Raw genomic sequence first — 11857 nt, 5'->3', positions numbered from 1 at the left:
CTCCAGCCTCTTCAGCAGCTTCATTGCCTTTGAACCTGTTTGATCTGCAGGTGATCCACATGTGGATACTGGTAAATGCATGGCTGCTTCTGTGGCTGCAAACGCCTTCAATGTGTCCAAGAGTAACCTTGTCATGTAACCTTGTGGTGAGGTAGCCCTGTATGTAACCTTGCCAAGCAATAGCAAAGGAAAATTCCTCTTCTCAAAAGCATCAACAGGAGAAAAGATGCTTCCTTTCTTCCAGCAGCTGACTCGAGGTACAGATTCAGTTTTATAAAGACAACCTCTGCCTCTTCATAGAACATTAAAAAAGGTGCAGGTCACAACGGTCTGTGGATGCACACATGAGACCAAGGTGCTGCAGGAAGGAGGATGAACTACCCCAGGGGTATTCTGGCCTCTGCTACCATTTCGGGCTGCGGATACTTAAGACATTGGATATTTGCCTCCTCTTTCTCAGCTAAAACTCACGTCTGGCTGAGCACTGCACGCTCTGTTTGCATGCAGAAGAGCTCCATCCCTCCAGTACTACAGTGCAGCTTACACAGACACTTGAAAAACCATCTTTTAATTTCCAGCTTTGGTTAGCGGAAACAAGGATTGTTGCGAAAACTTAGCAGAGGTTTGGCTACTGGTTATCAGAATGTGAAATTCAAACGCTCGAGAGACTCGTGTAGGAACCTTGGGTTAATCTCAGCCATATGAGGACTGTTGGCAGTAATGCCTTGCTTTGCCAGTGAAACAGCAAAGCCTGTGGACAGGATGTCTGTGACTCCTTTGGGTTGTGTTGTTCACCTGCTCTCACCTGTTCACTAGCTCTCTGGCTGGCAGCTAGGAAACAAACTGGTAGCTATTGAACCAAAGCACTTTGTGGGAAAAAGCTACTTCTGTATTGACGGATACTGAGGAAAACATGATTGTATCTTAAAAATCTGCAGGGGTCAGAAAACCTATCTGAAAAGCCAGGGACTCAATTTCCACCTAACAGTATTAATTAACTGTCTACAAGATGCATTGTGAAGAAAAAGGATAGGAAGAGAGAACTTCTAGCCTATAGTGACAGTCTGTGAATAAAGCTGAAGAGTAAAGCCCCTAAGTGTCATTTCTTTGCCATAAAAAATTAATTTTTATATTTAAATATTAGACTTTACTACATAAAGTAGTAACACAATACTACAGCTCTGACTTCTGTGGTGGTGCAGTTTATCTTCTCATGCAGTTAGCTGCAAAAGACAGGAAAATCCTTCTTAGCAAAGAAACTGATTAGCAAGCTGTCAGAAGCAATGTTGAGCATGTGTAAATACTGCAGAAAGTTATACTTACATGGTATGTTTTATAGCAGTTTGCATTTATCTGAGTAGTTGGAAGAATGAGAAAATACGTTACGGGGCACCAAGATCAGTTTGGCAATTTGGTAAAGGGGCAGTGGTCGGTGGTGGGCACTGGTGCCACAAAGTAAGTATAATGTGTGTTCCTGGGGACTTTGGCCTCATAATACTGAAAGCCAAGATGCTCAAGCCCTTAATAGGAACACAGAAAAATCACACCAGAGGAGAAGACAAACCACAATAATTGTCTAACAATCTTTACTACTTTGACTTTATGCCCTGATATTTTCCTATCCTTATACGGGAGAAATACTCTTAGAGAGCAGCCTGGTTCCTTGTCTTCATGGAAAATGCCATTGTCTGTTTAGTTTTCAAAGGTGTAGAAATAGTCAAGATTAGAGGAGCACCAATTTTTCACTCAGGAAAGAGAATTGAGAGAAGACTAAGGCGTGTTAGATTCACAGAGAGATGCAGAGCACCCTGCATAGATGTTGCTCCAGACCTCCTATGTCTCCTGTATTTGGTATACACACAGCTAAGGTCAAACACCGATGTGCAAATGCTCCAGAAGGAACTGGAAGGCTCTTACCTATGTTTCAGCCCATGGGACCGTTCTTAAGGGAAGACCAACTTAAAGTTCAGTAGGAACAGACTGTTCTTGCTGGAGGTGAAATTTCAAAGCTGATTTCTGATTTTTTTCTGATTTCTGTCTTGGTACAAACTGTACTGAAATATGTGGGATATGAATCATGCAAAGTGAATCCATAACAGATGATTAAAAATGCTCATGTATACTTCACACCAGATTTCTACAGCTTTTATAGTCTTTATGAGAATTTTCATAAACTGTGAATATAAGATAAAGTGATTGTGAGAAGTTCAACAATTTATTTACCTATGGAGCTTTATTACACTTGTTTTAGGACAAACAGAACAATTGCTATCAATGGTATAAGCTTTACAAGATATCTTAACTTGCTAAGGACTAGGAGTGCAAAAACACCTTCAACTGGAATTAAAAAATAGATTCAAATAGGACACTATTATATGGTATTATAACAAGCATTGCAACCCTTACATTTATATATTAAGGGAGAAAATAGGCTTGGAAGGATATGTGATATGTGAGCCAAATATGTACTTTAAGGATAAAGTTAACATTTGTTAAATAAGAAGTAAAACATATAGTATCAAAAAAATGTCTTCAGGAACATATAAAACTCTATGGTTTGTGTTGCTCATTATAGGAAGTGAATTGGCTGCAGCCCTGTGGACAGAGTGGAAATTTGACATGTATTTTTCTATCAGATTTCACATTGAAGATACTCCAATAACTTATGTAAGTCATTGAAAGCCATAAGAAGGTGAGGCTAACCCATGCATGAAGCTCACAATTGTAGCTTAACTTTGTTCAGCTTGAAGGGTGTCTGTTAATAGCTATTAGCTGCCACCAACCTGTACTCACAGATCAGTTAAAATTGTATTCAATAGCATGTCATTTATATTTGAAACTGAATACATTAAATGACACTATAGGGATACAAAAAGTGCTTATAAAAACAACAATAAACAGTATTCCTGCTGTCTAAAATGACACCATGTATTTACAATTTGTTTTATGGGTTGTCATTAGTATGACAGTAAGATACTGGCCTTTAAGTCTTGCCCTAGTTCTCCTGAAAGCTGAGTCATGTTTCTATGTTAGTAGTACTATATTTGTAGCTAATGATGACGATGACCAAAAAGGTGAAGAGCATGATGACTGAACAGAGCATAATTCTCGGTGTGCCTGTCATGAAATGCTAATGAAATAGGATTAAGAACCAATTACTTTTTAGATTCCTGCCTTAATTTTTCAAGACGATCTTGGATCTCATACTAGCAGTACGTTCACTTGCTGCAGTAACTCATGATAATATTTATTTATTTAATTACTAGGTATGTATTTTGATGTGTATGGTCATAACAATTCAGAATGCAATAGGAATATTTAAATTATTTGCTTTTTCAGTCAATTGCAATTGACTTTTTAGTGTATAGCAACACCTTTGATTAGGGAACAAGAATAAAGCCTTTTCCTAATAGGAGATGACTCTGCTGTGGTCCTTAGACATACATTTGGTTTAAGAAGCTTTCCAACTGCAGTTGTCTTTTGTACAAAACCACAGAAAATAAAACAAAAGTTGGAATAAGAAGCAAGCAGTATCCACTGATTTACCAGTCTGAGGCTTGCAGGTTGATATCTGAGTAATCTCTCTCGGCACTGTAGTAGTTGGATATGTTGCAAACCTGGCTGAAGCAATTCTCTAAAGTTTCTGGGTATGTTGGAGAAGTGCTAGTGGGGTAATGGTCAATTTTTTTTTTTATTCCCATCAAAGCAAATCCTGTATTTTTACCAGGAGGCTGCAGAAACATGACTTCTGCAAGTCTAATATTAATAGCTAGGAATGCAATTCAGCAGTTGCAGGCAATATGTCAACATTTGTGGATCTTGTTAAGAACACTTGCATTGCCGCAAGTGAGGTTTGATGGGCTGGCAAACTCCCTGCTCACTTTCAGACAGAGATGCTGGAGAAATCGTGTCATTAAAAATGCGTGGATTAATTCTTCTGCCTTTATATGTGAATTCTCTGCACAGAACAAGAACATGGTGTTTTGTATTTGTGATATCAAGTTTATCTCACACAAATATTTAAAAATGAAATAAGACTATAAGAATAATTTAATTTATTAAATAAAGCAAATATTTGGAAACCGCTACTAGCTGTTACCTTTCAATTACACCTGCAAAGAATGCTTTTAAATCACAAAAACTGAAATACCAAAAAAAGCTCTGTTAGGTTATTTTCACAGCTGAGAGCAAAACCAGAAAATCTTATGAAATTGTCCAGTGCCCAGATTCACTCATCAGTACATATTTAATGAAAAATTTAAGTTCTTGGTAATCAGATTAGAATTATTAAATTGTTGACATTATTCTTCTATATTCTATATTATTATTCTATATTATATAAAATGTTATTATATTATTCCTCTATGCTATATATTTTTATTCTTCTATAGTTTTGCAAAATTTAGTACATAGTCAATTTTTAATATATTTATAGTTATGGTTATTATTTCTGCAGTAAAGTCAATTTTTGTGAGCATTTAGGCATGTAAATACACGTTTTTGTGTGTCGTCTGCCTTGGAAAAAGAACTTGCTACAAGAGGCATCCCAGCAGTATCATCATGGCTTGTGGAGGCTTAAACAGGGAGTAACTTGTGTCTGCAAAGATCAGGATACAAGGCAACATTCACAGCTTTGAGAGAGGTCAGATAAAGTTTGCAAACTCTGTTCTTTTTACTGTAGGCTTGGTGTAAGCAGAGAACAGAGACTGCAGTGCATTAACTGGTCCTCACCGCTTTCCATGTGGCCTCTGTGCTGGTGGCTCAAGCAAGTGGATTTGAAAGAAGGAGAGAAGAAAAACCAGAGCTCTCTCCTGTGCCAAGACCTTTTTTCAGTCTGTGAAACCTGAACACTTGTTGGTTTCAAGTGTAAGGCTGGCTAGCAGGTAATGTGAACCTCCCAGTTTCTTTTATTGACATATGATTGGAATTTCCCAGAATATATGGGATAAGGCGTAGCACACGGAATACTAGACAGATCAATTTATTTTAAAAAAATTGGAGGGGATAAAAAAGTTGAAATATGAAATTGTGAATTTGAAGTAAAGGGAAGACAAACATTCTTCAATAGGAGCGACGCTCTCGTAAGTGCTTGTAAAACATAAGATAGGACATTTTCAAAGATTTTCAGATCACCTATGTTTATTTACAAGTTTCGGTAATGCCTCATTGTTTTGAGATTATGTACTCAGTGTGTGTGTTGTGGCCTAGTCCAAAAATGGGAAAGTCAAGGATTCTGAGAAATGACATTCTCATTTCTAAGTTAGGTCTCAGCAGACATGAAAATACCAGGTAGATAAAGAAAATCCTGAGCAAAAATATTTTAAAAATATTAGTGGCAATCATTTAATCTATTTTCATCCCACATCATTCTATTTTATCACAAGAAGACAAGAGTTTTGATCTAATATCCTCATTCTGAACACATAAAGAGAACTATAGCCAGTAGCTCAAACAACGTAATTGATCCAAGTGCTGTTTAAAATCTGATACTGCTCATGCAGTTCTTTGCTTTTGTTGTTCTGATGAAACACCAAACAGGATCAGTAATTCTGAACAGATACAATAGAAGAGATACTTATTTTTGAACTAATTTTGAAAAGCAATTAAGCACAAACACAGATTTGGTGTGGTGGCTTTTCTATGTGCAAGTAGTGGTTGAAAGTGAATAATATATTCTGCTATGTAAATATTCAGTTGAGCATGAATCAAGTGTCCTTATGAACATAAATGATATAATTCAGTCCCTTGACAGAGCTATTAAGAGACTGCCAGTAATTTACTGAACAAATACATCATCCCTTACAGTAACTGTATTTCTCCTAAAGACATCGCCTTTCTGATCTGACACCTGTAAGACTCTCTATTCAGTTTATCATTCTCAGTGTCTCTTATACAGATACCAAGACTACTACTAGGCAGAAGAGACAGAATATAAAATAGATAGAGAACTTGGAAGATGCTTGAGAATTTATTTCTGAAAATCCTCAGAAAACATTTTCCTTAATCTGAAAGGGGCATGAAGATGCTTCATAATTACAGCTAAAGTCCTGGACAAGAAAGTTCTGGACAGGACAAAACACTAGTTCTGTGGACGCTACAGAACATATTCTGTTTTTTCCCATCCAGCTTGGCTGCTTGAAGGTAAAAATCCCAGATGTCATGGTTCATACTTCTCTTTACGTTATTTCAAACTCATAACACTTGTGGGTTTCTCACATGGCAGGGAATCTGATCAATCAAACAGCAAAAGTAAAAAGAGGTTACTTGCTGTGCATTTCTCAAGATGTACATGTCTGCATTCGTACCATAGATATGTGTGTATAAGCTCTGTTAGTCAGAAAATTGTCCTGTTAATCTAGATACAGAGGAGATATGCTAACATGTAAGATGTGAAGGATTGTTTCTGCAGAACAATGAATTTTAGGAAAAAATATGCATGCAATGGTTTACTGTGCTAAATAAAAGTAAAATAACCATCTTAGATAAGAGTTTTATGTGCTTTCTACGAGTCAGAGAAAAACAGAAGAAAGGTCAGTCATGAGGACCTGACTCTTACCTGCTCTAATGGGCCAAGGTAGTGATGATTGGAGAGGTTATCTTAGTGGACGTGCTTAGAAGAGACTTGAAGTTCTGTAGTCAAAGGCTTCTCTTATTAAAAGATGCTGAAATGTAATGAAAGTTCCAGTAAGAGAACAGGTTGCTGGCAGGAGAGTTGAGTCTGTTTTGCTCCTTCAAGTCTACCATCAAGACAGTGGGAAAAGCGGATTAATCTTCACATAGAATAATCTTCAACCTAATTGTAAAAGACTAAATATTGTCATGAAAGTACCTGTCAGAGCTATTTGAGCTCTAGCAGGCTAACAGAGGGACCAATACTCTTCAATCTGAATGGATAGTAAAGAAGAGCTTCTTGAGGGAGAGCTCATAGTGGAGAAAACATCTTCATGAGCAGTGAGCTGAAACCTTTTCAACTTGGCCGTTTCAATAGGTCTTCTGGATTCTTTTCTCCTGTTTACAAGAATGTTCTTCACAGGTTATAGTAACCCCACTCTCATCCATATCTAAGCAGTCAGATGAAAAGGATTTAGGCAGAAAACATATTGCAAGTTGATACAGGAATAATGGAAGTATCCTGTAGGAGTCTCAAGATCCTGATGATGTGGGGCTAGGGAGCAGGGGGACTAACAATCGGTGATATTTAAGCTTTAACATTTAAGGCTGGATAGAATAACAATTATTTAGCTTTAAGATTTTAGTAACTATTCAGCTCAAGGACTCTGTAGAGAAGCTCCTGATAACATGGCGTCAGCCCCTGATAAGGAGCAAAACTTGCTGCCTTCAGACAGCAACTCAAACTGGTCGAGAATAGCCTTGGGACTGGGAGGAATGCCAAGGACCCAGGGAGCATGCACAAGGAACAAGATTACTGAAGTTCACAGAGAGGAAGATATCTTACTTCATCCCTGAGACCCCAGGCCACGACCACCAGGAGACACTGCGCCTGCACAAGTATGGGAGAAGCTTCTGGAATCTAATTATAATACTAAGCGGGGAAAGGTCATGAATATGTAGTAATTGAGCTATAGAGTTTGATTCTGCAAAACACTGAAGCCAAAGTCGCTGAGGAAAAATTAGATTGCTGAAAACCAGCCAAACCGCTTGGTCTTCATCCTGCCTTACCTTGACAATCTCCTATGAAAGGCAGGAAACTAGGAAAAAAGGTCATTTCCTACCTTTTTTTTTTTTTTTGGTATTTTGGTAAAACAAATCCCATCAGCTCTTCTAACCATATGACTGGGAATGAGTCTGATGCTGACCTGAAGGCCAAGACTCCCATAGAGCATAGTATCAATAATATTATTGATATATAAGGCAAAAATAGCAGTACTGAGCAAAAAGAGCTGTCTTCAAAAGGACCCACATGGATAAGACAAGGGCAATGGCTACAAGTGGCACCAGGAGGGGTTTCATCACTATGTAAGAAAGAATTGTTTTACAATGAGAACAGTCAGTCACTGGAACAACCTTCCCAGGGATGTGGTAGAGTCCCCATTGCTGGAGGTTTTCAGGTGCGACTGGATGGGATTCTAGATCAACTCTTCCAGGATCTCTTTCCATGAAAGGCTGAATCAGGTGATGTTTCAAGCATCATTCTAGCCTAGGCATATGTAAAATTTGAAACTATTTTACAAAGTTATTTATATTTATCCAGAGTTGTATTTGTGATGAAGATTAGATTCTAGCAACAAGAAGGGTGCAAATAGGTCAGTCTTCTTAAATACGAATTGATGCATAAACCCACCATCTTTTCTATTTCAAGTATATTCTAATGGTAGGAGTGCTTTAAACAGACGGATACAACTATAATGATTAAACAAATTTCAAATGTTTCAGATCTGGGGTTCTGTGAAACAATTTTATTTAAAGGGAAAATAAATGCCATAATGCTATGAAGTTGACCTAAATGCCAAGGAAAATACTGATAAATAGGATATCCAAATGGAATCCTTTCCAAACTGGGGTTGGTAACAAAGCTGTCACTGGCTTTGATCTGAAGATTTCAGACAAACTTCTGTCTCTCTGAACAAAAACTAAACAAAAATTTCTCAGAAATTTCAAGACAGATGCCCCATCCTTGTGCACAAGAAATAACTCATTCTTTGCCTTATTTTTTAGGATGGATGAAAACATTTTTGTTGCTAATTCCTCTGGCTTGAACCCACTTTTCTTCTAACAGCTTCCTGCTGTGTTTTTTGCATCTCAGGGTTTACATAGTTCTATAATTCCAGTGGAAAACAGGGGTTTGCGCTCTGTCACTGTACTGCAGAATTCTCACAGATGGAAATTCACTGGGATAGCTGTTACTGGATACAGAAGCACTATATAAGGTTTACACGCTCTCAATAAAGTTGATCGCACTTGTTGCCTCATCAACAGGGTTTGTGCCTTAATTGCTACAAATTCCCCTCTGGCTTCCAGTCTAGCAGTCTTTTTTGTGTTCTATTCTTCTTTATTGCAAGAGTGTCAACTATTCCTACTGTGGACCACAAAGACTACTTTACAGAGTATTATGTGATACCTTTGCCTTTCTTGCAATATAATAATTATCAATGCCAATAATGTATTTTCAGCCTAAAACGGTCATGTTAAAATATAATTTTATTGTTAGGTCAATGTAGTAATGTCCTAGGGGCTTTATTCCACCCTGTCAATGCTTCACCATGCCCCCATCCTCCAAGTATATTAGTAATGCAAGAATATGGAGTAAGATAACAATGGATTTTATTCATGCTATAACCAGCTATTTCTAAACATACATTTTCATACCTGTGGTCTTCATATTTTATCTAATGTAGAGTTTTTACTTTGAGCATCAAGGGCCAAGACTGTGCTTTATACAAAGAACCTGCCTGTTCAGAATACAAAGTAAAAAAAACCAAACCAAAACAACAAACCAGATTAAAAATGTGAATTTCAAATGTGTGTATCAAGAGATAGTTGTGTTTGTCAGGGTTGCAAATGAGTAGGTAGGATCATGTCCAAACCTCCAGCATAGCTTTATTTGTATACACAGAAGATGTCACAGAGTTCTTCCATAAACTGAGCTGTCAGAGGAGACTACCGAAGTTCCCGTAACACTCTGTGTGGATGAGAATTTACTTTAAATATCCTTTATCATCCTACTGAAAAAGGAAGCAATGTACTAATTATAATTATAAATAGATTGGGCAGAATTTGTTTTGATGACCATGTAGATTAGGACATACATTTTTTTCTCTTTGGAGAGAAGGCAGTCTGAAATTTCAAAGTGATTTTTGGAGTTTCATTTCCCAAACCATATTCTGTTGGGCACATTTTTCTTCTCTTTGCTCTTTTGATACCTTCCACATGCGTAAGTTGGAATAGTCTACAATGTTAAGTCCAATATAAGAAATGTTTAAGTGTTACGTGACTACTTGCATCCATTCAGGCTAAAGAGGTCTCCATGTGTATAAGAACAACCATAATTTACAGGAAAGCCATTATGCACAAAACATTTTAATTAATTTCTCAATAGATGGCTTGCTTCTTTCATCAGTGAGGTGCACCATAGTAGTTCTGCCTTTCATCTCCCATAGCATAAAATTTGCTTCAACATCTCTAACATATGAGTCACTATCATATCTGTAAAACATGTGGAATGTGACATTTCAATAAAACAGCATAAGCACACAAACAGCCTTTGTATTCAGTACTGTGCACAGATCAGTGAGCACTTATTGCTGCTGCTGCTGCAGAGGGTAAGACAGGTAGGCAGCGTGCTGACAAGACATTTTACTCTAAGGTGTCTTAAGGCATCTTGCAATCACAGCACTGATGTGGTGCAGCAACACCCACTGAAACTGAAGATACCTGTACTGTGTGCGAAAAGGAACATTAAGATTTTATAACATTAGTCTTGCCATTGGACTTGGATGCTTCCTGCAGCTTCATATCCTTAAATGACCTTGGCAGAAGTCTTCCTCATGCCTCACAAGTTATCAGCGGTTTACTTATAAGGAAATAACAGGCTAGAAATACTCTTCATAATGAAATTCCATTAGTCAACTACATTTATTCCAGTCGTGATAGATTATCTAAAAAAGGAGAAGTTTTATGCAGATATTGAATGTCATACTTTGTTCATCTTTTTCATAGGCAGCCCAACACAAATGAAACCTGTCACTCTTAATGGTCCTTATCTGTTGGATTCCACAGAACTTGCCTAATGAAATGAAAAATCAACAATCATTAAAACTTCTATTTTTATTTACCTTGATAGTGTCAGTTGTTCATACAGAAAGATTTCAACCTGCCACTCTTCTCCATGACTTAAAAGCATAAGCAGCAAGTCTTTCTTTCAGAGTTTAAATTGCCTTATGTTATTAAAAGTCAGCTATAAAATGACACTAGTTTCTGAAGATTCATAGCCAACTATTGCTATCAGCATTACCCAGATCTAGTAACTAAAAATTTGTGTAACAGAAAAATTACAGTCTCCAGTTACTTTACATTGTTCGTTTAATAGCAGAAGGGTGAAACTCTGAACTACAGCAAATGCCCATTAACCTGTTGGCGTCAGAAAGAGATAATGTTTCTGCAGATATTTCAGAGAATTTAAAAAGTATCTGAGAAATTAAAAAAAAAATTTGAAAAGTTTTCTGCATTGATCCAAACAGGCTATTCTGGTAATAAAATAAAACATAAAATAGTAGTTCACTTTATGTTCATAAGTACTGTTTCTATACTGTAACAAAATAAAAAGATGGTAGGAACATTACTATCAGTCTCACTTTATATTTAGTGATATATATTCCTAAAATCATAGTATCATAGAATGGTTTGTGTTGGAAGGGACCTTAAAGGTATCCAGTTCCAACCCCTGTGCCATGGGCAGGGACACCTTCCACTAGAACAGGTTGCTCAAAGCCTCATCCAGCCTGGCCTTGAACATCTCCAGGGATGGGGCATCCATGACTAATCTGGACAACCTGTTCCGGCTCCTCACCACCCTCAAAGTAAAGAATTTCTTCCTAATAGCTAATCAAAAACTGCCCCTTTTCAGCTTAAAACCATTCTCCCTCATCCTATCACTGCACTCTCTTATAAAGGGCCCCCTTATAGCTTTCTTGTAGGTCCCCTTTAAGCACTTCAGTTTCATAAGACAGTATGTCATGTCGTCTTTCGTCTCTTAATTCAGTGTTTTACCCAGGTACTTGTCAGGCAGTGAAATCGTGTTTTTCACTGACTACATCTACAGGTCTAAAAGACAAAGAGAAAATAATCTGTAGAAATTAGCTTCGTTTAGTACTTCAGAAGTGCACAAACATGTAAATGA

Source organism: Phaenicophaeus curvirostris, chromosome 2, assembly GCF_032191515.1.
Source record: "Phaenicophaeus curvirostris isolate KB17595 chromosome 2, BPBGC_Pcur_1.0, whole genome shotgun sequence".
Taxonomy (NCBI): domain Eukaryota; kingdom Metazoa; phylum Chordata; class Aves; order Cuculiformes; family Cuculidae; genus Phaenicophaeus; species Phaenicophaeus curvirostris.
Note: the sequence above shows the minus strand (reverse complement) of the source record.